The sequence below is a fragment of the Calliphora vicina genome, chromosome 3, assembly GCF_958450345.1.
Source record: "Calliphora vicina chromosome 3, idCalVici1.1, whole genome shotgun sequence".
NCBI lineage: Eukaryota > Metazoa > Arthropoda > Insecta > Diptera > Calliphoridae > Calliphora > Calliphora vicina.
This window is the reverse complement of record NC_088782.1, coordinates 80,459,360-80,487,054: the sequence shown is the minus strand read 5'-3', so window position 1 is coordinate 80,487,054 and position 27,695 is coordinate 80,459,360. Positions and strand designations below refer to the sequence as shown.

The 27,695-nt window shown below is 32.1% G+C and overlaps 1 protein-coding gene across 1 annotated transcript in view; it reads right to left on the bottom strand.

Moving 5' to 3' along the window:
- Positions 1-27,695, bottom strand: part of Csas (CMP-sialic acid synthase) — a 121,509-nt gene that overhangs the window by 54,330 nt on the left and 39,484 nt on the right. The window lies entirely within an intron of this gene.

Sequence of the window (27,695 nt, the reverse complement as noted above, 5' to 3'; positions counted from 1 at the left end):
ATCAAAAATTAAAAATTATGCCAAATATATGGAATATACTAGACCGTTTTCTTATTAGGTGATTATATTTTTTCCCAACATTGATTTATGTAAACATGTTGTCACTTGAAGGCAGGCTTCCCTCTATTTTCAGAGGTATTACCATCTGAAAATAATGTTTTTTGTCGGTATATTGAGAAAACCAAAATTGTTAACGGATTGTATATCGGCATAATAAATTTATGTCGACATTTAGTAACGGGCAGTTTGTCGATACATTGAGAAAACGGGCCTAGATCTACATAAAACATTCCTATAGCTATATATTATCTCTTATAGTTTAGAGTTATTCGCATTTGAAAATTAAAATTTTAGTTTTTATTACCTACCTTGGTCCGCTTTTTTTCTAATAACGGATCCAAATCTTTCCCTATTTTCTTGAAATATATTTTTTTTTAAATAGCAACAAATTTATTAATAATCGTAAGAACTCTTTAATTCTCTTAAATCCCTACTGAATCAAAAGTTATGTACATTCAAATTAAAAAAAAGTTTTTTCGCCATTTTTTCGCTATTGGTGGCATTAGCGTAATGTCTTTGTTGTTGCCCATATTGTGGACGAAGTAATCATTGGTGCAGACTTCATGATTAGTCACGGCATTACTTTGGATATAGTACAAAAAGTCATGAATTGGCGAAATGTTGAAATACCCCTTGGCGTCGGCTATCAGAGCCAGTCTCAATTAAGAAAGCTAGTGTTTGTTGAGAACCAAAAATTGCCACCGCAGTCAGAGCATTTGGTATAGGCCCGTGAGGAGGAGGAGTATTGTATAGACAATGGTTTATGGGTGTTAGAACCAGCTGGTGTGAAAAGTGGCCATGCAATGATGGAGTGCTTGGTCTATCTTGCAGTGAAAAGGTCATCAGCTGGTTCCAAGTTGGGTGAATATGCTTCAGCAGAGGTAGAGAAAAATTATGAGGATGAACCTACCAATGAATTCGCCAAAGAAATGCATGTATTCGTTCAGAGACGAAGTAAAATTGAGGTTATTTTGAATCTGATATTTCATGACATTTTGTTTTGGAAAGAAATTCAATATTATTATACCCTTCGCCATGAGTGGCAAGGGTATATATAAGTTTGTCATTCCGTTTGTAATTTCTACATTTTTCATTTGCGACCCCATAAGTATATATGTATATTCTGGATCGTTACAGATAGCGGAGTCGATATAGCCATGTCCGTCTGTCCGTCTGTATGTTGAAATCAACTTTCCAAATCCCCTAAATAACTTACAAACATGATTGATACATCAAAATCTCCGGCTCGGTTGCTATTTAAAATCGAGAAAATTGGTCCACAAATGGCCGAGATATAAGCAAAAAACCCATGTATTTTGTTAGTGTTTCATGAAATCATGTACATATATACGGCCATTTTCACAATGTACGATTATTTAATTTTAACCGGGAAATTAACTAACTGTCGGTTTGTTTAACGGGGACCATTTAACCAACGGTTACCGATTTACGTTTCACCATCATTTGATTACTTAACCAAAGCATTCAGTAGAAAGTATGGCAATAATGCATACATTTGTTTACGAAAAATAGTGTAATGAAAGATTGAAATATAAAAAATTGTCTAAAAAGACGGCATAATAAATAATAATTTGTGTTTTATTAGTTGTATAATAAAAAAAACGTATAAAACTCAAAACTATTAAGGTACCTAACTGTAAAATTTACAATACAATAGGTATTGCGCATTTTTAGGAAGAAACAAACTGAACAATAATTACTGAAAACCAATAAGGAAAAGTGCACATTTGTTGTTTGGTTTGTAAGTGAAATATCCGGTGGTATCTAGATCACCCCGAGTAAAATTTCCTTATCTTCGCTTTACACTTTTAAAAATCATAAATATTACAAAATATAAATGTTTTTCCATGTTCTTTTATTATATTTCTTACAATTAAGATGCTAACCGGCGAAATTTGTTCGGTTATATTTAACAGCAACTTTGTTGTTAAATAGTGTCAATTAAGAATTAATCGTACATTATGAAATTCAAATTAGCCTAACTTGCGGTTAAAGTTCACGTTAACTTTTAATCGTACATTGTGAAAATGGCCGATAATAGCATAATAAAAAGAAAACAAAAGTTTAGTTGTGTGTATATATGTATGTAGATCAGACCCTGCCAACAATTACTATACAAAAAGTGTCCCAAACGTATCATCTTGAAGTTGAAACTCATCGAATATGATATCGCTTTCTTATCGTAATAGTGTCACAGTGCGGGAGAAAACGTGCCACGCATATGATACCTACCAATTCTAACCATTTAGTGTATTATTATTATTATATCTAAATTTATGTCTAAAAAGTGTCCAGAGATAAGATAATGTTTCTAATTCTGCTTCTTGCATTAAAATGGAAATATTTTATTGCATTCCAGTTATGAAAACACTATGCATATACTTATTTACATTAAAAATAGATAAAATAATGATATAATTTAACTTAATATGACTTTAATTAAAAATTAGAGTATAAAAAATTATATAAAATATGTTTCACTAATTAATTGGAATACGTATTTACATTTAAAAAAAAATTCACTAGTTATTGCACTTACTCTATACCTTTAAAAAAAACTTTATTTATTGATACACTTTTAACAAACACTTAAATTACAATTATAATTCAAATTAATCACTAATTATTTAATAAAACTTTATTTATCACTATTTAATTTGAACTTAAGTTAAAACACACACTTTTTATTTAACACAACCGATGATTTTAAAATTCATAAATATACTGAGTATTGTCATGTTCTTCTTCTTTCTTTTAAAATGTAAACAGTAAAAAGTCGGTATTAATGTAATTTGTTATTGTAAAATTTGTCACTAACCAAAAATAATATTCTTTTGTATACTAAAATGGATCGTTTTTTTATCATAATGTTCTTTTTAATATTATCTATTAGTTAATTTTTAGGGATCTTTGTAACTAAAATGTACTTTAAGACAGGGAAAGGCAAAACTTGGGCGCCGCGTTTTTCATTTACTGTTCTCTTACGTACGTGTGCACACGCATTGTAGAGAAATAAACAACTTTTAATCAGTCTAGCTCAAGGCGAATTCATACAAGGTGGTGGTAGTTCTACAAAAACAACAAATGGTCTTAACAAATGTCAAAAAACAAAAATTAAACAAATATGTATTAAAACTAAATATAGTGTAGATAATTGAATAGTGAGGGCTTTACTTATTTATGCAAAATATAAATATTTTGTTAATTAGCTTAGAATATGTAGACATTGAAGTATAAAAACAAGCTTTGACCGATGTTAGAACCAAACAAGCGAAAAAAGAGTAATCAGCTGATTGACTGACTCCACCTTGTATAAATTCGCCTTGGTCTAGCTCAGCGAGCTGCAGTGAGCTCTCAAATTAGCTCTCTTGTTTTTATTTTCACATGTACGCAAGCACACACATTGTATAAAAACAGTAAGTCTCGCACACAGAATATACAGAAGTGTCAAATTTGACGTTTAAAAAACGCCAAATCAGATGTTAGGGCAGTTCTCATAAAAAGAGATAGCAATATATTTTGTACTACAATATCAGTGATGTGTTAAAGCAAAACGCTATATACAACACGAATTTGGTAGACAAAGAAATGTGAACAAAATAAACAAATAAATTTGTAAGACAATTTTTTCGTAGTCTGTGGCACAAAATTTTTTAAAATGGAAAATTATAAAAATGTGTGTATTGTTTACGTGTAAATTTAAATGAAACAAAATTCTTGGTTGTTTTTTACATTTGCAAAATAAAACTCCACATGTACAATGGCAATTAAAAGTGAAATATTACATAAATATATGATTGCATCAAACTAAATCGGAAAAAAATTGAATTATTGAGGGCAGTTACTAAAAATGAAACAAATATAGAACTATATTATTTTCTGTCTCGTGACGCCTCTGTATACTTTGTGGTCTCGCATGAGCATTGATAGAAGCAGGTTGTGTTACGCTTTTGTGTTTGTTTATTTCATTATTTCAGCTATTTGTTTTTGTGTTTGCCAGAGAATAATTCTCAGCTCATACAACTACAATATCTAAAACAATGATGTTCATTTCATTGTGCTTTCGCGCTGAGTAACAACACACATATTCTTATTCTCTTTAAAAGAGCATAACAAATGTCTAATTTTTTTAAGAAATTCATTAAGCATTGTTGTTGGTTGGTTTTTGGACGAAGCATAGCAAACACACGCGTTTCAATTACAATTGAACACAATAAAATAAAGTCAAAAATAAATACAAAATTTAAGAGAATTTCGGACTTACAATGTATATTTTTTCATTTCCTTAAAATTTAAATTACATTCATTTAATAAATTGGTTTTATTTGACAAAAATTCTAAATCTAAACTTTCTTCATTTTGTTATTATTTTAAGTGTTTGACATTATGTTTGCTGGGTAGCTCTCTCACCAATACATCTTAATTTTTATTTTTGAACATCACTGATCTAAAACAATGATGTTCATTTCATTGTGCTTTCGCGCTGAGTAACAACACACATATTCTTATTCTCTTTAAAAGAGCATAAAAAATGTCTCATTTTTTTCAGAAATTCATTAAGCATTGTTGTTGGTTGGTTTTTGGACGAAGCATAGCAAACACACGCGTTTCAATTACAATTGAACACAAAACAACAAAGTCAGAAATAAATAAAAAATTTGAGAGAATTTCGGCCGTATAATGTATATTCTTTTATTTCCTTAAAATTTAAATTACATTAATTTAATAAATTGGTTATATCTGGCAAAAATTCTAACAATAAACATTCTTTATTTTGTTCTTATTTTAAGTGTTTGACATTATGTTTGCTGGGTAGCTCTCTCACCAATACATATTAATTTTTATTTTTGAACATCACTGATCTAAAAACTGTAGTGGTGTGAGTTTGCATTTCGCTGGTCTAGCTTGAGAACTCAAACAAGCAGGTTGTGTATCGTTTTTTATCGCACAATTTAAGAATCAGCGTTGCCAGTGAAAAAAAATATGTCCCAACATTTAAAGATGTATGATGAACAATATGAGATTTTACATTTTTAATTGGGGAAAAGCGACGAAAGTTTACTGGCAACACTGTTTCGTGGTGAGAGCGAAGAAAGTGTATAACTAATACAATCGTAAAATGCAATAGTATAGGTTGCCTTTCCCTGCTTTAAGATGAGCATAATTCGATAGTAATGTAATTTGTTTTTGTAAAATGTTTTTTATATGCTGAGTAACATTTTTGCGACACAAAAGAGACATATTTTAGTATACATATCGAAAATATAACTTCCAATTGCTGGCAGGGGAGATGCGCAAAAATAAATTCTCTCACCAAGACATTCAATTCATTCTTTTATTCAGTGCACCTACAAACACAAAAACTGAAAAAATAAAGAAAAAGTCATACAGCAGTGCTCATGCGTATTCCTAGTTGTCTCGTTGAGTGCACAACGACTACTAAAATGTAAGAGCATAAAGGCTTCATTAGTCTTTGCGTTCTGTGCCGTTCTGAATGCTGTTATATTGTAGTTAGTTTTTCCGTAAGATCGTATCAGCTGTTTTTAAAATAATATAAATATATATATAATATATAATATAAATAATATATATAATATATAATATAAATAATATATATAATATATAATATAAATATATATGTTACGTTTTAACCTTTTCAAAACGCTGGTTTATTTCCTTTAAATAAACCGGATACTTTTTAGTTTAAAAATTGTAACAACTTTTTATTTATTAAAAATGTACAACAATCACAGAATTAAATAGCCACTCAATGTTTTTTTATACACGTTTATAAATTCTCAGAATTACAGACACAATTTATAATGTACACGAATTTACTTGAAAAACACACAACACACTTTAAGGCACTTAGATGATGTTTCTTCGAAAAGCGTCTCTGATCAACTCACTCACGACTGCAACCTCTGCCACTATTTATAACACTGCATTACCATCTAGAAAGCTCTTTAACTGTCAAAGTTCGAATATTCTAGATCATACGCCATCTGTGGTGTACTTTCTACAATGATCTTTAACTGATTATTCGAACTCGAATACAGCGTTGCCAACTTACAATCAAATCAACTGAAAGCTTTTATTTAACAATACCCACAGATATGTTACAGTTTTACAGCACTGTTACTTGAAAGCATTATGCTACTTTTAAATCAGCCGTTAAAATCGTTATATTTGAATTCAAGTACAATTTCGTAACAATATATTTTTTGTTAATGATTTAATTTAACCTAATTTTTTTACATACATTAGAAGAAGTTTATATTTATTTCAAGGACCCTAAATAATAATTATGTTCATTTTTCAGGTACCAACAAATTTACCATTTTAAGAAATATTTTATAAAAATTGGTTTTAATTATTATGTGTAATGAAAATAAATATTTATTAAACATAATTATTATATCCAATTAATATCTTTTTACATTGGCTCATAACTATTATGATCAATAAATATTTATTTCTCTTACAGATAACTATTAGTAAAGATTTTTATTATTTTTATTTACGATAATAATTATTTTGAATATTTTCTTGATATTAATTGTTTTATTTTTGCAGATTATGTATGTGGATGGATACATTAGGTGAATAACCTGATTTGTATTCATTGATCATATAATAGGCTTTGCATTTGCAATAAAACTAAAGTAACGGGACAATATAAAGTTTTTTAATATTTATGTATAAGAAATTTTCAAGTGCATAAAACATTGATATCATATTTCGTTGCGATAGCAGTTGTAATTTTGGTGTTCCCTTTTTATTATAGATTTTAACAATAATTTTCAAGTAAACAAGTGTTATTTCTTTTTAAATAGAGCAATGTTTCTATGTTTTGTTTCAATTTAAACCACTTAACTGCAATAAAACATCATTTATTAAAAAAACTGTGTGACTAAACTTTATTATATAAAATGAGTTATAACAGTTATGTCATTTCTTATTCATAACTATTAAAAATAATTAATAATATATCTATCGAATAGTAATAGTTATAATGGCCCATAATCATAGTCAAACAATAAAGTCGGTTCTTTTTAGAAACAACTTTAAAATAAAAACCTGCTTTTAATTATTTTGCAACTATAGTCAAAATTAAAGTGTGTTTTTAATTGAACCGACTTTAACTGGGTGCCACCTCAAATGTAGAAAATGTTTTCATACAATATGCAACATAATATAGACAAGTGGCACCGCTGAACAGCTGATATAGAAAAATAAAAAAAAACAAAAAGGTAAACAATAAAATTAACCGGGGCAACTAAAGAAAAAAGTTGTTGGTGGTGGAAAAATGGAAAAGATAAGATTAATATCATGTTTAGGATATTTTGGTACTAATTTAATTAATAAATGTTCAATAATTGCAAAATCTCTACCAATATCTTGTAACTTAAACATTTTTCACATTTTGTCGAACATTTTTACTTGGTGAAGAACAGCTGATGCTGTTGTTAAATGAGTTAAAAACAGCTTCAGCTGGTTTTTTGAAAATATTATATTTTTTATTCTTTTGTTAATAATAAATATTTTCCTTTCAAAAATGTTGGCACCATTGCTTTCATATTGTTAGCATTTTTGTGTGTATATGATATCAGCTGTTTTAGCTATCACTTAACGTTGCGGACAAAATTCAGTTTTCAATAGATTCATCCGCAACAGAACGGCAACGTTACAGAAAAACTAACGACATACACAAATTTCCCTATGCTAAAAACAAAACAGCTGATTCGGAACGGAACGTACAAACTAATTAGGCCTTAAGAATACGTGCAAGGCGAATTCATATAAGGTGTTCTCATTAGCCCAGCTGATCATCAGCTGCAAGGCGAATTTATATACAAGGTGGTGTCCAAGGTGCATTTAATAAGGTGCCATCGGCAGCACAGCTGATTATAGAAATAGTACGCACAAATGTCAAACTACATATATAAAAAATATTCGCCCGTACGCCCGTATGTCAAACTCTATATATAAAAAATAAATGAATTCGCCTGTATTTATTTCAAATCGCCTCTGCTGTCACCTTGTTAAATACGCCTTGGTGGTGTCGGTGGCGAATTCAGGAAAATACGAGCGAATTCATTAATTTTTTATATATGGAGTTTGACATTCAAAACCACTCTCTCATTGTTTCGAATGTCAAACTCCATATATAAAAAATGCATGAATTCGCTCGTATTTGCCTGAATTCGCCACCGACACCACCTTGTATATAAATTCGCCTTGATCAGCTGTTTTATCCAAACTGTCAAAATTTATGTTTGTGTTGGTGCGCGCCATATATATGTGTGTGTTTGTTTTTGTGTGTTTTTAATGCGTCCACTTTTTTTTGTTGTTTTATATTCAATTTCTTCTGTTTCTCCACGCGTTTGAATGAAGTGCATGAAATGAAGCAATAAAAATATATATTACACCAGTTTTTTGTTAAATTCCACTTTAATATTGAATTCGCCTTACTTGTGTTTTTGACAGATTGGGTACAAAGCAAAAACAAAATGTATGTTGTTTTTGTATTGTTGTATTTGTTGTAGGGATGAGTACACCTTATATGAATTCGCCTTGAATACGTGTGATTTGATTTTCCACAATTGTGGTATGGGCTGCGCCAAGGTATATTAATTATATAATTAATATACCTTGGGCTGCGCATGTCGGATGTAGATGTGTAATACAAATTGAGTATATTCACCAATTCTATTTTGTTTCTTTCTAAATCTTATTCCAAGGCGAATTTATATACCAGGTGGTGTCGATCGCACAGCTGATTATTGTTTACTTTACTTGTTTAGATGTTTGAGCTGTCAAATTGTCTTGTATTTGTTGTGGCGAATTCTACAACAAACGTAAAAATAACAAAAACAATATGGAAACGTTGACAGCTTAAACCACATAAACAAAAACAAATTACAAGTGGTTTTTATAAATATTGTACTTGTTGTAGAATCGACACCACCTGGTATATAAATTCGCCTTGTCTTATTCTCTAACAAAATAGAGAGAGTTGTTTATGAGTTCTCATATGAGCAGCTTTATCATACGTAAACAGCACAAACACCCAACAACAACATTCTACAATGTGGAATGAAATGAGAATTACAAATCAAACACATGCGTGCATAATTTGTATGCATTTGAGTGCGTTTGGTTTATTCTTTTTATTTTTGTTGTTGTTATTTTTTTTCAACATACAATTGAGCAAGTCTTGTTTTGTTTATTTGGTTAGTTTCATAGACTAACATAGACCCGAATCAGCTGTTTTTAGCAACATGGCGGATGCAAACAAAAAAAATTTACGAAAAATTAACAAAAGAAAATGTATAATAAACCACGGTAGATTTAAAAGAGGGACAAACATATAAATTTATCTTTCTATATCTCGTCTCACACACTCATCGATTTTTTTACTACATTTTATTTTTTCTCTCGCTCTAAGATCTGCCTTAATGGCGGAATTGGAAAAAATGTTAAAAAAAAATGTAAACAAAACCATACGGTTCGAAATTACTTGTTTGACAGCTGTCAATGGTCTCTTATCTGTAATAATCTGTGGTTAGTTTTCACTGAGCAGTCAAAGTGTAAATACATATGTACATCAATTTATGTCCGGTTTCATGATTTTCTTCATGTTGTTGGTATATGAAGTGTTTTGCATGTGTAAAGACGTATATATTTATAAATACATTTGTTTGTTGTTGTTTTTTTTCCAATACACAAACCTTCATCACTTTAGTATTTATATTAAAGTATACTTTGGTGAAGGGTATATAAGATTCGGCACAGCCGAATATAGCTTTTTAAATATAATACAAAATAAAATGGACAAATCCAAAGTGCATTATAAAAGCAATTTATTGTTCGAGAATAAATTTATCAACAACAAATTTTAAATGTACGTTCACAATGTGCACAACTTTCTGTCACAGAAGTTTTAATATTAACAATTTTATAGTTGGGTACAAAATAAATGCTAAATAAAAGTTTTTTTTTTACTTTGTCACACTTTTTATGGTTTTGAACTTTGCGGTTTTCCCACACTTTTTGCGTTTTTCACAATTGCGCATTTACAAATCAGAAATTATGAAATTTTTCATAATTCTTTTGCTAATTTCTTTAAAAATATTACAGATAATTCCATGAAATTTTGCCAATTTTATTTTTATGATAATTTCTTTAAAAATATTACGGATAATTCCATGAACTTTTTACAATTTAATTTTTATGATAAACGAACAAACTTTATAATAAATGGTAAGAATCAGTCCATGATTTCTCCTAGTCCCCATACATATATCTTCCCAAAATATGGCACTATGGTATATAAATGCCTATAGAATAACAATATCCATAGAAAATTCTGCAAAAATAAGTTTTATGTAAAAATTAATTACAATACCATATTTTGGGTGGATTGGCACATAATATAAGGTCCACTTCCTAAAATCACTTAAATACACATAAATCTCTTAAAATAATAACAAATTCGACATAAGAAATAAGATATATAAAAATCGGCGTACCGAATTTTATGAATATGCGCCCATAAATGGTCAAAGGACCACTTCAAAAAAACCCTAAAACCTACATAAATATCGACACTAAACCAAAATGTTACACAGATCAGTCATAGTTAAGCAAAAATCATTCTGCTCCTATATAAGGTCCACTTCTGACAGTCACTATATATATATATATATTAGTTCCTGTTGTTCCTATAAGGAGCATAGGGCCTGTACGAATTTTCCCCAGTTATTTCTGTTTGATGCTATGTTCTTGATTTCGCTCCAGCTTTTCCCTGATTTGGTAACTTCGAGAGTTAGTTGTCTGCGCCAAGTGTGAGCCGGCCGTCCTATTCGTCTGGGTCAAAAGATTCGCAGTATTCTTCTGAGACATCTGTTGATAAAAACTTGCAAGGTGTTGAGATCTCCCGGAGCTGTGTTCCATGTTTCGCATCCGTATAATAGCACAGACTTAACGCACGAATTGAAAATTATGATTTTTGTGGTAATGGAGAGGGATGGAGACTTCCATACTGTTGTTAGCTGGCCAAATGATTGTCTGGCTTTCGTGGTACGGTTGGAGACATCATCCGAAGATCCGCCAGTGACAGGATACCACCTAGATAGCAGAACTGGTTCACGTCTTGAAGAGTGATATTCTGAATGGTGAACGGTATATTGCATGCTCTAACGTTCATCGTATCACTTAAAAAGTTCTCGGGTAGTATCCGACAGTTTGCATTTTCATATAGCTCCTGAATGATATTGATTATCTTTCTAGGTACACCTTTACAGGCAAGAGCATTCCAAATGGCAGGGTGAGAAATTGTGTCGAACGCCTTTTCAAAATCGATAAATACAAGGTAGAGAGGCGATCTATATTCTACAGATTGTTCGACAATGATTCGAAGGCTATTAATGTGATCTATGCATAATTTTTGTTCTCTAAATCCTGCCTGTTCGCACCTGAATTCCTGATCGAGGGAATCAGATAATCGATTGTGGACGATGCTTGCAATGACTTTGTTGATCATACTTAAAAGTGTTATGTCTCCCCAGTTCTTACATTCGGTGAGATCACCTTTTTTCGGTATGTTGATAATTATACCTTCTTTTAAATCTTCGCAGAGTTCATTGTGATCCTATAAGTTTTGCACAATTTTACGAATCAAGAGGGCGCTTGCATATGGTGCAGCTTTCAGAAGTTCAGGGTTGATGTTATTGGAGGCATATAATGTTGCGAGCACGAGTACGAAAGGTGCCATGATTATTCTGTAAGAATGAGGGTGACAGCTTATGAATGCGTTCTTAGCATCTCTACTGAGTACAATTCCGACTCCGCTTGAGCGTGGTTCATCGGCAGGTTTACCAGAGTATAGCAATGTATAACCGTCAGTTGCTAACATCTCTCCAGAGTCAGGGAGTCTGGTTTCACACAGACCAAGGAAAACTAAGTTGTAGTTCTTAGCTTCCTTGCATATTTGTTCCAGTTTCGTGGAATCTGTTCCAAGCGTCCGAACGTTCCAAGTTCCAAATCGTGTCCGGTGTTTGAAGCCAAAGGTCGTCATCAAAGAAATCATTTGGTGTTTAGTTTCGTTTCTTTAGGTTTCGGTAATCATATAGTTTAGGATGAGTAGCTGATTAGGCTTCCGCATCCGATCTTGGAGCTGGGGCTGCCAGCAAACCCCCAAGATGGGCTCCGTTTGGTTAAACGGTTAAATTTCCTGATACGCATCGGTGTTAGCATGCCATTCAGGATACCCAGCACAAAGATGGGTGATTGGTTATTTAGTGGCGCCAATGACTCGCCACGTCAATACTAGGATCATTGGCAACTTGGAATTTATTGGGAACTCGAAAGACCCTCCAAGACTCTCCCCATGCATCCGCTGATTGTCCGCGCCTACTTAAAAGCAGCTATCATTATCCGCAACCTATGACAATCACTATAACACACACAAAAGTCTTCTAAATAACCTTATTGATATGAAATTCAAGCACAATAAGCCTTAAATACATAGAAATCTCCTTACAATATTATGTAATCTATGACGACTTTTATTTTCGTATTTTATATTTTTGTTTAAGTATGCTAACATTTTATTGAGACTTTTAAGAAACATGACTACGGTTGGGCTTGTTTGAAAGGAAAGAAAGACAGAAAATATGAATATTTGCAAATGGAGAAGATTAACAATAAACTTCACCCGATGATGCACAGTGGGGGATCTGAGAAAAAAAGTGGAAATAAATCTGTAACTTATAAACGAATAGACCGATGAAATTGGGCTTATAACACCTAGGGGGCGACGAGACACAATGCCCCAAAGCGGGGCACCTCGGGTATATCAAAAATTAAAAATGATGCCAAATTTTTGCTTCCGATCCGATTTAAAAGATTTTTATATATATGGAATCTTGACGAGATATACAAAAAACATTGCCATATATTATCTCTTATAGTTTACGAGTTATTCGCATTTGAAATGTAAAATTTTATGTTTTTTACCTACCTTGGTCAGCTTTTTTGCTAATAACGGATCCAATTCTTGCCGATTTTCTTAAAGTACCTTTTTTTGAATTAACAACAAATTTATTAATAATCGTAAGAAAAAACCTTTACTGAGTCAAAAGTTATGTGTATTCAAAATTAAAAAAGATAAAAAAAGTAGTTTTTTCGCAATTTATTTTTTTTTCGAAAGAAGTACTTACATTAATTTTAAATTATACAGAAAATAAGAAATAGATAAATAATGTGTTTATATTTTTCTGAAAGATAACATCTCTAAATATTATTAAAGCAAAATAATATCAAAATTCGTATTAGTGCGTGGTCCAGAGCCTTTCGAAGTAGATCTATTTGTTATGTTAATTTCAACTTTAAACAACATGTTTTCTAATCGCAAAGCTGCTTTCAAAAAATTAATATCTTGTTGTCATTAACAATTCGCAAATATCTTTTTATACCCTACGCCACCATAGTGGGGAGGGTATAATATAGGTCTAACACCCTAAAGTATACCGATCGGCTAAGAATCACTTTCTGAGTCGATTAAACGATGTCCGTCTGGCTGGTTGGTTGGTTGGTTGGCTGTCCATGTAAACCCTGTGCGCAGAGTACAGGTCGCAATTTTGAAGATATTTCCATAAAATTTGATACATTGGTCGACCTAAGGACCAAGCCTTGAAACTGGCTGAAATCGGTCGATTATTTCATCTAGCCTCCATACAAATGTCCTCTCGAAATTGGACTTTATCGGTCATAAATGTTTAATTTATTTATGTAACTACACAAAATTTCGCTCCAAATAAGTTTTATATATACAAAATTCATGTCACCAAAATTCAACATAAATAACTTTCATATAGACATAAAATTTCATGGTGGTCGGTCCATAATTGGTCATAGCTCCCATATAAGGCCCACTTCCGAAAATCACTCACGAATATAAATTATTGATATTTTAAAAGAAAAATGTTTTTGATCATTTACTTGGTGTAGGGTATTATATGGTCGGGCTTGACCGACCATACTTACTCACTTGTTCACATATGGATTTGGGTCAAAAGTTTCTATATAAGTGTAAAATTTCATTAAAAAGGAATCATAAAAAACTTTTATTGCATTTTAAACATTTAAATTTTCAAAAAAAGTCAGCTACCATTTTTATTCTCGTATTTTTAAAAAGTCTTCTATAATTTTTTTAATTTTTAAAAATTTTGTACATTTCTGAAAAGAGGACATAATTTTCTAAACGTTGCACGTTGGGTTCAAATGGTATAAAAATGGCGATTAATTGAAATTTAGAAATAAAGTTTTTATAATAAATTTTGGTATAGGGTTAAAGTAGATAAAATTCTAGATCATTAGCTGTAAAAATAAATCAACTAAGTTGTTTACTTTCTTTTCAGTGAGCGGTCAAAGTTAGCAAATTATTGTCGTTTTTAAAAAAAGTGAAAAATTTTTACATTTCAAGCGATTATTGTTAGTATTAAATCTATTAAAATTATGTGTATATATTTTTAATATTTTTTTTAAAAAAAGGTCCAAAATTGGGTTAATTTCCGCATTTAATGGGCCACAAGTAATAAGTTAGTAATAGTTGAAATTAGTTTTATAGATTTTAGAATTGGGTTAATTTCCGCATTTAATGGGCCACAAGTAATAAGTTAGTAATAGTTGAAATTAGTTTTATAGATTTTAGAATAGTATAGGATATCAGCTTATATTTAAGAAAAAAAGTCCAGACAATGCCCAGCCATTTTTTTATTTTCATTTTTGTGTAAAAACTCTGGTTGGCATTTATTTAACAAGACCAGTAAATGATAACAACGATGAGGATAGTAATGATGATAATGATGAAGAAGATTATAATAATGATGATGAAGATAATGATTATAATGAAGCTTATGATAATTGGGATATTTGTGGTGAATTTGAGAATGCAGAATAATACAAATATTTTAATATATTTTTTATTAAGAAAGTAAAACGAAACCAAAGAAACGCCTAACAGGTTAAACATTTTTTTCCATTTTTTTTAAAGCTATGTTTTTATGTATTTATGATTATTCATTACAAAAATTTATAATATTCTCTTTTGGGACTTTTTTGAAAAAAATTTTACATTTATAAAATTTTGTGAAAAATAAAAATTAAAATTTAAATTAATTTTATACTAATATAAATACATATAATAAATTTATTATTTGAATTTTTAATAGCACATTAAGTATGCTTTAATTTCCAATTTTATTCATTAATGTATCGCTTTCCATTCCAATGTTATATCATAAATTGTGAGCTAAGGACTTTTTTTTCCAAAAAACAATAATGCACTTAACGGGTTAAAGCAATTTTTTTTTTTACTTTTTGTTGAAATGGCAACTCTGTTTTGGATGTCAATGCAACACTTTTAAACTTCACACATCCACTCACATATATTTTAGTTCTTGCATTTTTCCTTTTGTATAGTTTTCTTTTATGGGCCCAGGTATTAGAGACATCAATAATATTAAAGTGAAGGAACATTTGTATACACCATGAGCAGTTCCCTTTTTAATATTGAAAAATTGGATGAGTCCAATTACGATTCTTGGAATATCCAAGTGAAGAGTGTACTGGTACACCAAAAGCTGTGGTCGTTGGTGTCGGATGGCGTTAAACCGGAGAATAATGCTGCAAATGAGGCAGCACTTGCAGCTTGGAAAGCCAAAGATGAAAAGGCAATGGCGACAATAATCTTGAGTATAACTCCAATGCAAATTGCACATGTTAAAAATAGTGAGACATCCAAAGACGCCTGGAATACTCTCAAAGAGGTTCATCGTCCAAAAGGGCCAGTTCGTTACATTGTTTAAACAAATTTTTAACATGCGTAGGCTGATGGTGAGTGCATGCAGCGTTATATTTGTAATATTTTTTCAGTTGTAGAAAAATTGTCGGAGACGGGAGTATCTCTTAAAGATGAGCCTTTGGTAGTTGAACTCGAATCACGGGACGAACTTCCCTCCCTAACAACATTGAAGGTAAAGTTGATTGAGGAAGGTGAGAGAAAAAAGGTCAATAACAATGAAGAAGGTACAGTACAGTCATTTATGGCACGCGAGAGTAACTGTACTAGAAACAAATTTTCTCAGAACAACAAGAATACAAATAAGTCAAATGGCAAACTTAACAACAACAACATGAAGAACATCCGATGTTATAACTGTAAACGTAGAGGCCATTATGCAGCTAATTGTAAAGATCAAAAAGCCGAAAATGATCAAAAGGGACAACAAAATAGCAACAACAACAATAATAAGAATTCGTTATTTTCGACAGTAGGCAACAGTGATCTGAATGTTAATGCATGGTGCATTGACAGTGGGGCGTCATCACACTTGTGTTGTGACCGTGGAATGTTTGATGAGTTCCAGCAACATAGTGAATCAATCATACTTGCTGGTGATAATTGCATGCGTGCTGAGGGTAAAGGCACTGTACGTTTTACTGTTGATGGAAATGACATTACATTGGTTAACGTTTTGTTTGTGCCCGGTTTGCAATGCAATTTTGTTTCTGTTTCTAAAGCGGTGGAATTTGGTCAGACAGTGGTGTTTGATAAATACTTCGTCGAGGTTAAGGATAAGAACTGGGGAGTCACCCTTCGTGCAAATAAAATACGTGATCTTTTTATATTTGAGACAAGTAATAACAAATTGTTCTTTGCGAGGAAATCATCTGATGAGGCAATGAAATGGCATTTCCGATATGGTCACCTCAATTTTGGTAGTATGAGGGAATTGGTGAATAAACAACTAGTACGTGGGATGGATCTACATATACCAGCAGAAATCCAGTGCTCGACTTGTTTAAAGAGCAAATGAACACAAAGGCCATTTATTTCTTCTGAAACCCGCAGTGATGATATTTTGGAAATTATACATACGGTCGTCTGCGGACCAACGAATAAAAATTCTATTGGTGGTGCCAGATACATGCTAACATTTATCGACGACAAGTCACGTTACGTTTGGGTATACTTTCTAAGAGGCAAGGATGAGGTCTTCAGTAAATTCCAAGAATATCTCACCATGGTTGAACGTCAAGCTGAAAGGAGGGTAAAAATACTCAGAAGTGATAATGGTACCGAGTTCGCGAATAATGCTTTTGCCAACTACTTGAAGGAGAAGGGAATAGTACGTCAATTGACGGTGCCATATACTCCGCAACAAAATGGCGTTGCCGAGAGGTTCAACCGCACGCTAATTGAAATGGCAAGATGTATGTAGGTCGGAGCAAATCTTGGTGAACATTTGTGGGCTGAGGCAGTTTATACATCGGCATATTTGAGGAACAGAGCTCCTACTCGAGCATTAGATGGCGCTACACCTTTTGAAATATTTAATGGCAGTAAACCATATGTGGGCCATTTGAAAATATTTGGTTCTGTGGCTATCGCATTGGACAAGCGACAAAGGGGTAAATTCAAACCCAAAGGTAAGGAGTACATTATGGTTGGATACTCTGATACGTCAAAGGCATACCGATTGTATGATCGGGAAATACTACAATTGATTGTAAGTCGGGATGTATATTTTGTTGAACCATCTGAAAGCCAATGCGTCGAAATGGAAATTCCACTACAGATAAATGATTTTAATAATGGAACAAATGTGAATGATCGTGAAAAGGATGCTATTGATGAAGTGTCAACGAAATCGGATGATGAGGACCGTAGTGAAAGTGAGTTCGAATCTGCGGATGATAATGAGATTTTGGCTCCGATTTTAAGAGGGCCAGGTAGACTAAGTATACTCCGATCAGGTGGTCCAGCTAGAACCAAAAAGGAATACAACGTGTTGGGGCTAATATATTCAGAAGATGATGTAAAGGTGCCTGAAACGGTTGAAGAGGCATTAAGCGGCAAATATGGTGATGAGTGGTGGAAGGCGATGCAAGCCGAATATGATGCACTATTGAAGAATTGTACCTGGGAATTAACGGAACTTCCCGTAGGTAAAAAGGCTGTGTCCAACAAATAGGTTTTCGCTCTTAAAGGAATGAACAAGATGAGATCGAACGATTTAAAGCCAGACTCGTAGCAAAAGGTTGCTCTCAGAAATATGGTGTAAATTATAACGAAACATTTTCGCCAGTAGTTCGCTACGAAACCATAAGAATGATTTTTGCTATAGCCGCCGAGTATGAACTTTATCTTCATCAAATGGACGTTTCGTCGGCATACCTAAACAGCGAGTTAAACGATGAGGTCTATATGACTCAAACCAAAAAATTTGTGGACTCAAATTTTCAACACCACGTTCTGAAGTTAAAGAAGGCGCTTTATGGTTTGAAGCAGTCAGGAAGGCAGTGGAATTTTAAATTGGATAAAATCTTGAAGGGAATTGGTTTCCAATCATGTGATAGCGAACCTTGCGTGTATATTAAGCACAATGGGGATACGATGAACATTATTGCAGTTTACGTAGATGACTTGTTGATCGCTAGTTCGGATATCGGAGAAATGGAAAAAGTGAAACGTTTGATTGCTGATGCGGTACAGGTGGTGGATAAGGGTCCTGTGAAATATTTTTTGAGCCTTGAAGTCGATCGTGTTGGTGATAGGGGGAAAATATCTATTAGTCAGAGATCCCAAATGAGAAGACTTTTGCAGGAGCACAACATGACAACTTGTAGACCTACAGCAACACCACTCGATCCGAAACATGAAGTCAGATGTGATAATGATGATTGCCAGAAGGTTGAACAAACACAATATCAATCACTTATCGGTTCGCTTATGTATATAGCAATAAATACGAGACCTGATATATTGCATTCAGTATGTAAACTCTCACAACGTAATAATGATCCACATGTAGAACATTTGGTGGCTGCCAAAAGAATATTACGATATTTGTCTACAACAAAGGATAAACAGTTGACATATCAAAAAACTGGAAAGCCTCTGGAGTGCTATAGGGATGCAGATTGGGGTGGAGACACAACTGACCGAAAATCCTATACTGGATATGCGTTTTTATTAGCAGGGGCAGTTTTTTCATACGAATCAAGGAAACAGGCAACTGTGGCACTTAGCATATGTCACTCTCGTCCACATCGAAGGAGGCCACATTTTTGAGAAAGCTACTAGGTGATATGAAACTAAATTGTCCAAGGGCCATTGTCATCTATGCAGACAACATTAGTGCAATAAACCTAGTTAAGAATCCGGTATACCATCAGAGGAGTAAGCATATTGATATTAAGTCCCGGTCCACACTGTGAAACATTTGCTGCAAAACATTTTTAAATTCTCTTTTGAAACTGCATTCGTGTCCACACAGTGAAGTTTTTGCTTTTCAGTTTTTGACATTTCTGTACAGAACGAATACGAACGAATAAATGTGAATGACATACTCAACAAAAACTTCATGTACATGAAACTTAGTACCCTTTTCCATTCCTCTTTCCCCTTTCGTCAACAAACTGAAATGTTTTGCAGCAAATGTTTCACAGTATGGATGGGGACTAAATATCATTATATTAGAGATGTCTTCCGCAAAGGTGCCATCGAATTGAATTATTGTTGCAGCTCCGAAAATGTAGCGGATGTCTTAACAAAAAATCTCCCAGGACCGAGCCATGGGAAATTTGTTAAGATGCTTGAATTAATTTGAAATTTATGAATTTTTTTTTTAAGTGCTCATTGAGGAGGAGTGTTGAAATGGCAACTCTGTTTTGGATGTCAATGCATCACTTTTAAACTTCACACATACACTCACATATATTTTAATTCTTGCATTTTTCCTTTTGTATAGTTTTCTTTTATTTCATACCATTTTAATAGTAATCTGAATTCCGAACAATAAACATCTCCTTTATATTAACTGTGTGTTAAAGACTTATTTAAAGTACAAAAGGGTGCCTTACAACACTTTTTTTTTCTAAAGTGCTGTGTTTTTATGGATTTATGATTATTCATTACTAAAAAATTATAATATTCTCTTTTGTGACTTTTTTGAAAAATATTTGATTTTTATAAAATTTTGTGTAAAACAAAAATTGGATTTTAAATTAAATTTAAACATAGAATAAATTTATAATAAGATTTTTTTAATAGCACATTAAGTATGCTTTAATTTCCAATTGTATTCAATAATTTATCGCTTTCCATTCCAAAGTTACAGCATAAATTGTGAACAAAGGTCTTTTTGTCTAAAAAACAATAATTCGCTTAAAGGGTTAAAAAAAATATTTTTTTTACCTCTTTTTTCTAAAATGCTGTGTTTTTATGTGCTTATAACAACACATCAATAAAAAATATAATATTTTAAAACTACGGCTTCTATGAATTAATCGCCACTTTGGGTACCATCGAACCCAATGTGCGTTGATATATAATACGTATGTATATTAGGGTGTCCCTTATTTTTCGATATCGTTTTTTTACGCATACCCGCTGAAAACTTTTCTATTGACCTAAAATATCACCAAAAAAAATTTTAGCTTGTTCTAAGAAGCGCAACCCATGCCGACTTAGCGATTTAATTTTGTGGTGCATTTACAAGGGGAAAATTTAAAAGAATCGAAATGTGTACGTAATTGTCGTTCTAATAAAATATAAAAGGCAAAAATTGGTCAAAAAATTTTAAAGCTATTAAAAAATCGCCAGGCCATTAACGTGTCTCAGGCCACTAGAACAAGAAATGTAGGAACAAAATTAACATATTTTGAGAATACTTAATATATTTATATAATATATACAATATATTTTATTTTTACTTAGAATATATCCATTAGACAAGCGGTTATCAAAATCATAATCTACGATGAATTCTAAGAATATTTGCCGAAGACACCATGGGTCTAAAATCAAAATGGTGCTTCCCATTTTTAACGCGAAAATTGTCCTTTCGTATTTTATATTTTTGTTTAAATATGCTAACATTTTATTGAGACTTTTAAGAAACTTGACTATGTTTGGGCTTTTTAAAAGGAAAGAAAGGCAAAAAAGATGAATCTTTGCAAATGGAGAAAATTAACAATAAACTTCACCCGAGGATGGTTACAAAATCTCATATTGTGGTTGTGCGAGAACCTAAAACCGATCTTTTGGGTCACAGTGGTGGAAATGAAAAATAAAAAAGGTGCAAATAAATTTGTAAGTTCTAAACCGATAATCCGATTTTAATAAAATTTCTCACGGCTATAAAGGAGTTGTTACTGCTTAAATTTTAAATTCGGACTTTCAACATTAAGGTGGGCGGTGCCTCAAGGCCCCAGATTGGGGTGTCTCGGGTATATTAAAAATTATGCCAAATTTTTGTTCTCTATCCGATTTAAAAGATTTGGACATATGTAGAATCTACATTTCAAAAAATCGGGAGAGATTTGGATCCGTAATTTGCAAAAATACAGACCAAGGTAAGTAAAAAACATAAAATTTTAATTTTGAATGGTGAATATCTCGTAAACTCTTAAAGATAAAATAATGTTATGGTAATATTTTTTGTTGCTTTCTTCTAGTAGATTCCACATATATACAAATATTTCAAATCGGATAGAGAACAAAATTTCTGCATCATTTTTAATTTGTAATATACCCGAGACATCCCAATTTGGGTTCTTGATACTCCGCCCCACCTTAGCCTTGAAAGTCCAAATGCAAAACATAAGCCTAACAACACCTCCTCTATAGTCGTGGGAAATTTTATTAAAATCGGATTATCGGTTTAGAACTTACAAATTCATTTGAACCTTTTTTATCTTTCATTTCCCCCACTGTGACCCAAAAGATCGGTTTTAGGTTCTCGCACAACCACAATATGAGATTTTGTAACCATCCTCGGGTGAAGTTTATTGTTAATTTTCTCCATTTGCAAAGATTCATCTTTTTTGCCTTTCTTTCCTTTTAAAAAGCCCAAACATAGTCAAGTTTCTTAAAAGTCTCAATAAAATGTTAGCATATTTAAACAAAAATATAAAATACGAAAGGACAATTTTCTCGTTAAAAATGGGAAGCTCCATTTTAGACCCATGGTTTCTTCGGCAAAACTTCTTAGAATTCAACGTAGATTACGATTTTGATAACCGCTTTGTCGAGAAAAAAATTGACCCACTCTAATATCCATATTTACTTGTATGTGAGTTTTTGTCTTCGTAGGATACCGTTAACCTATTCGCAGGTATAACCAAAAAAATATAATTTTTTAACGGCAGTTTCAAAACTCCAATGTAAATTTTTTAAAAATTTTGTTAAACAACTTTCATAATTTTTTGATCATCATATTGAGATTTATTGAGAACATAATAGCGAATAAAAATATGAAAATATCTCCCATAGTTTTTCCGTAGCTGCGATTTAAATTTTGTGATTTTCGAGAAAAACTAATTGTTTGGCCTTATTTTGGCGAATTAGTCGAATTTTCTTACTGTTATGATTTTTAAATAAACGCTATTAAGGATATTATAGTCCAGATAATTCTAAATATAGTCTAAAAGTTTTACTAAAATTGGAAAACGTTAACCCTTAACTCGTGAAGGTCAAAAGTTAATTTTTTCAATATTTGGAATTTCTCATGGAAAGATACCGAAATGTTATATATTTTTTGGGCAGATTTTGATGAAACTTAAGGAAAATATAACATGATGTCTAGTATTTACAATAACAGCCCAAAAATTAAAATTAACCCTTAATTGTACATGGGGTTACAATGACCCTCAACTTTTAAAATCACGAAAAACACAGTCAATATGAATGGCGCTAATTTTAATGTTTTTCCGAATTATATAAACTGAATCATTCAAGTTATTTTTTAAGTTTAATAAATCAAAAGTACACTAAAGGGTTAAAGTCGATTTTATTCTTAAAAAATCCTCAATAAAATTACGTTATTAATGCAAAAATCATTTATAAAAACAATATTGTGCCTTTTAAAAAATGTGTGGTCAAAATTGTGAACATTTTTCAAAATGGCTTAGTAATATTATTTTCTAAAACACAATGGCCCATAATCATAGTCAAAAATAAAGTACATTTTAAGAGAATTAAACTCCACTTTACTTTAATTTTGTATGTCAGCTGTTCAGCGTTGCCACTTGTCTGTTTTTTGTTGTATATTGTATTTTTCTACATTTGCGGTGGCACCCAGTTAAAGTCGGTTCAACTTAAACATACTTTAATTTTGACTATGGTTGCAAATTAATAAAAAGCAGGTTTTTATTTTAAAGTTGTTTTTAAAAAGAACCGACTTTAGTGTTTGACTATGATTATGGGCCAATATTTTTAAGTTAGTTTCCTTTAAAAATAAAATTTTGATCAGCACTATTGAAATTGACTATTTTTAATGGTTTTAGAAGTTTAGGGTAATTTTAAACCCAAGTGATATAATGGGTTAATTTTAACTTTTCTGCTGTTTGTAAATACTGGACTTTGTGTTCTATTTTTCATCAAAATCGGCCCAAAAATATATACCATTTCGCTATTTTTCCATGAGAAATTCCAAATATTGAAAAATTTGACCTTTGACCTTCTCGATTTAAAGGGTCGAGTCTTATGATGTTAGTAAAACTTTCAGACTATATTTAAAATTGCATGGACTATAATATTTTGAATAGGTTTTACTTAATGTACAATGTACATTAAGTAAAACCTATTTTAATTTTGCCATTAAATAATTACTTCTGCAATTTAATTTAAAAGAATCGAAATGTGTACGTAATTGTCGTTATAATTAGATATTTTTTTTTTTTTTTTTAACGTTTTATTGATTTATTGAATCTGTCTATTTTGACCTTACAATAAGTATTTAAATCTTATAACTAAAATTAAAACTATTTGCTCTTCAGCAAGAGAGCCATTATGGTAAACTGTCACTCATCTTAGCGGGGTGGTAGATCTGCTCTACGGAGCCTGGATCGGGTTTGGGTCTGCACAAGTTGTCTTGCAAGCGTATTGGGATGGTTTCGCAGCTTCACAATATATTTCTCACGGACTTTCTCGAACTCTTCCTTTACCAATGTCACTTTTAAGTCTCTGTGGATGTTTTCATTTCTTATGTACCATGGTGCTCCCGTCATGGTCATAAGAATTTTAGATTGGGCCCTCTGTATAAGATCAATACTGGTGTTGCTAGCCATTCCCCATAATTGAATTCCATATGTCCAAATTGGTTTTAAAACGGTCTTATACAGGATGACTTTATATTCAAGGCTTAGTTTTGATTGGTCACTGATTAACCAATGAAAGCTAGAGGCTTTTAACTTCATGTGAAGTCTCTTGGTTTCTATGTGTCGGCGCCAAGTAAGCCGTCTATCTAGATGAATACCAAGGTAGGTGACATAATCAGACTGCGGTATATTAACGTTGTTGAGTGTGACAGGTGGGCAATTTCCTCTCCTTAGAGCGAACGTAACATGTTTACTTTTCAGCTCATTTACCTTTATTCGCCAGTTTTTCAACCATGACTCCACACGTACGAGGTAATTCTGTAGTTGACTAGATGCCATGAGTGGGTTTTCGTCTGAGCTAATAATGGCGGTATCATCAGCAAATGTTGAAATTGTTAGTTTATCGCACGTAGGGAGGTCGGAGGTGTAAATCAAATATAGCGTAGGTCCTAGTACACTTCCCTGTGGAACGCCAGCTCCAATCTTGCATTCTCTCGTCACATAATCATTGTACTTAACTCTGAAAAGTCTATTCGATAAATAAGCAATTTATGAGTACATAGTGGTAGTAAACATTTGATTTTATGTATTAGACCCTTATGCCATACCTTGTCAAAAGCCTGAGCAACGTCTAAAAAGATGGCAGAACAATATTTCTTTAATTCAAAAGATTTTCGAATCTCTCCAGTTAAACGATTGACCTGTTCAATGGTGCCATGATGTTCACGGAAACCAAATTGGTGTACTGGGATAATGTTTCCATCATTCAAAAAAGGTATTATCTTTTCCTGGAATATTTTTTCAAATAACTTCGACAAACAAGGGAGTAGGCTAATAGGTCTATAAGAAGATGGCAGGGTTAAATCTTTACCCGGTTTAGGTATCATTATTATTTGAGAAATTTTCCAATTTTTTGGATAAATTCCTAGTTTCAAGATCGCATTAAACAATATAGATAGCACAATTATTGCCACATTTGGCAGGTTCTTAATCATTGATGGCGTTATTAAATCATATCCCGGTGATTTTTTCAAGTCTAATTTATTTTTAATTACTCTATTAACATCCTCAGGACTAATATCGAATTGGGCTGCATTAGCCATTGTTGAAGCTGGCAGTTCTTCTAGTTCAAACTCATTTGCCGTGGAGTTGGGTTGAAATACTTCACTTAAATGTTCAGCAAATACTGAGGCTTTTTCTATAGCACTTCGTGCCCAGGTTCCCTCAGCTTTTCTTAAAGCGCTTTGTGCCTCTACCGGTGGCTTAATGTTCCTCGTTGCCTTCCAAAGAGAGAAATTTGTGTATTTTGTACTCGTCAAACTTTTAATATATTTTTCGTTTATGCGATCCTCCTCTAAATGAAGGGCTCTTTTCAGTTTTCGTACTGCTGCGGACAGCCTCTGCTTTGCAGCAGGTGATCTATTATGTTGCCATTCTCTTCTGAGTCTTCTCTTTTCGAGAAGAAGTCTTTCAATATCCGAACTTGAAATAGGCGTATTAGTTTTTGGAGGGATCTGGCACCTAGAGTGTTCCAGAGCCGAAACAATCAATGACGTGAAGTCATTAACGGTCCTATCTATGTCTTCCTCACACTGTAAATTAGGATTTGTGTGGATATGACTGCTGATATATTTCCTATATTTTAGCCAATTTGTCTTAAAATACAAAGAGTCCTTAGGAAATCTTGGGGTGTTGGGTCTCTCACAATAATTAATAATTACAGGAGAGTGGTCAGAAGATAGATCATAGGATATTTCTGTGGATATTGCATTCCGAATAATATTTCTGCATATGGCGAAGTCTATTAGATCAGGAATTTTTCTAGGATCAGTTGGCCAATAAGTTGGGTGTCCAGGAGACACAAAATCTAAGCAATTTTTGCGATCAACTAGAGCTTTATACAGCTGTCTACCTCTGGGATTTTAGATATAAAAGACAAAAATTGGTGAAAAAATGTTAAAGTTATTAAAAAATCGCCAGGCCATTAACGTGTCTCAGGCCACTAGAATAAGAAATTTATGAACAAAATTAACATATTTTGAGAAATATTAAAATAAAAGCTAATTTTTACTTAAAATATATCCATATTTACTTGTATATGAGTTTTTGTCCTCGTAGGATACCGTTAACCTATTCCCAGGTATGACCAAAAAAATATAATTTTAAATATAGTCTGAATGTTTTACTAAAATCGGAAAACTTTAACCCTTAAATCGTGAAGGTCAAAGGTCAATTTTTTCAATATTTGGAATTTCTCATGGAAAGATAGCGAAATATTATTTATTTTTGGGCCGATTTTGATGAAGCTTAAGAAAAATATAAAATGAAGTCTAGTATTCACAATAACAGTACAAAAATGGAAATTAACCCTTAATAGCACTTGGGGTCCAAATGACCCTCAACTTTTAAAATCACGAAAAACACATTCATTTTGACCCCAAGTACTCTTAAGGGTTAATTTCCATTTGTGTACTGTTATTGTGAATACTAGACTTCATTTTATATTTTTCGTAAGTTTCATCAAAATCGGCCCAAAAATATATAATATTTCGGTATCTTTCCATGAGAAATTCCAAATATTGAAAAAATTGACCTTTGACCTTCACGATTTAAGGGTTAAAGTTTTCCGATATTAGTAAAACTTTCAGACTATATTTAAAATTACCTGGACTATATTATTCTGAATAGCTTTTACTTAAAAATCCTTACAGTAAGGAAATTCTGGTCATTCCCCAAAATATGGCCAAAAAATTAGTTTTTCTCGAAAATCGCAAAATTTATATCGCAGGTACGGAAAAACTATAGGAGGTATTGACATACTTTTTTCACATTTTTATTCCCTATTATGTTGTCAATAAATCCCCATGTGATGATCAAAAAATTCTGAAATTTGTTTAACAAAATTTTTAAAAATTTTAAATTGGAGTTTTGAAACTGCCGTTAAAAAAATTTAATTTTTTTGGTCATACCTGCGAATAGGTTAACGGTATTCTACGAGGACAAAAACTCATATACAAGTAAATATGGATATATTTTAAGTAAAAATGAGCTTTTATTTTAATATTTCTCAAAATATGTTAATTTTGTACATACATTTCTTGTTCTAGTGACCTGAGATACGTTAATGACCTGTCGATTTTTTAATAACTTTAACATTTTTTCACCAATTTTTGTCTTTTATATCTTATTATAACGACAATTACGTACACATTTCGAAAAACTGAAAAAGTTGCATATTTTCCCCTTGTAAATGCACCTCAAAACTTCAGCGTCGTTGTGCCACCAGTTAACGTTATCCTATCATCCTAATATTTTACACAACGTGTTTCTACAATACATAGAACAATTCTAGAGGGGGGGCCTGTACCTAGAAAGTTTTTTTCGTCCATACAATCTTGGAGCACTCTAATGTACATATATAACAGTAAGGGAATTCGGCA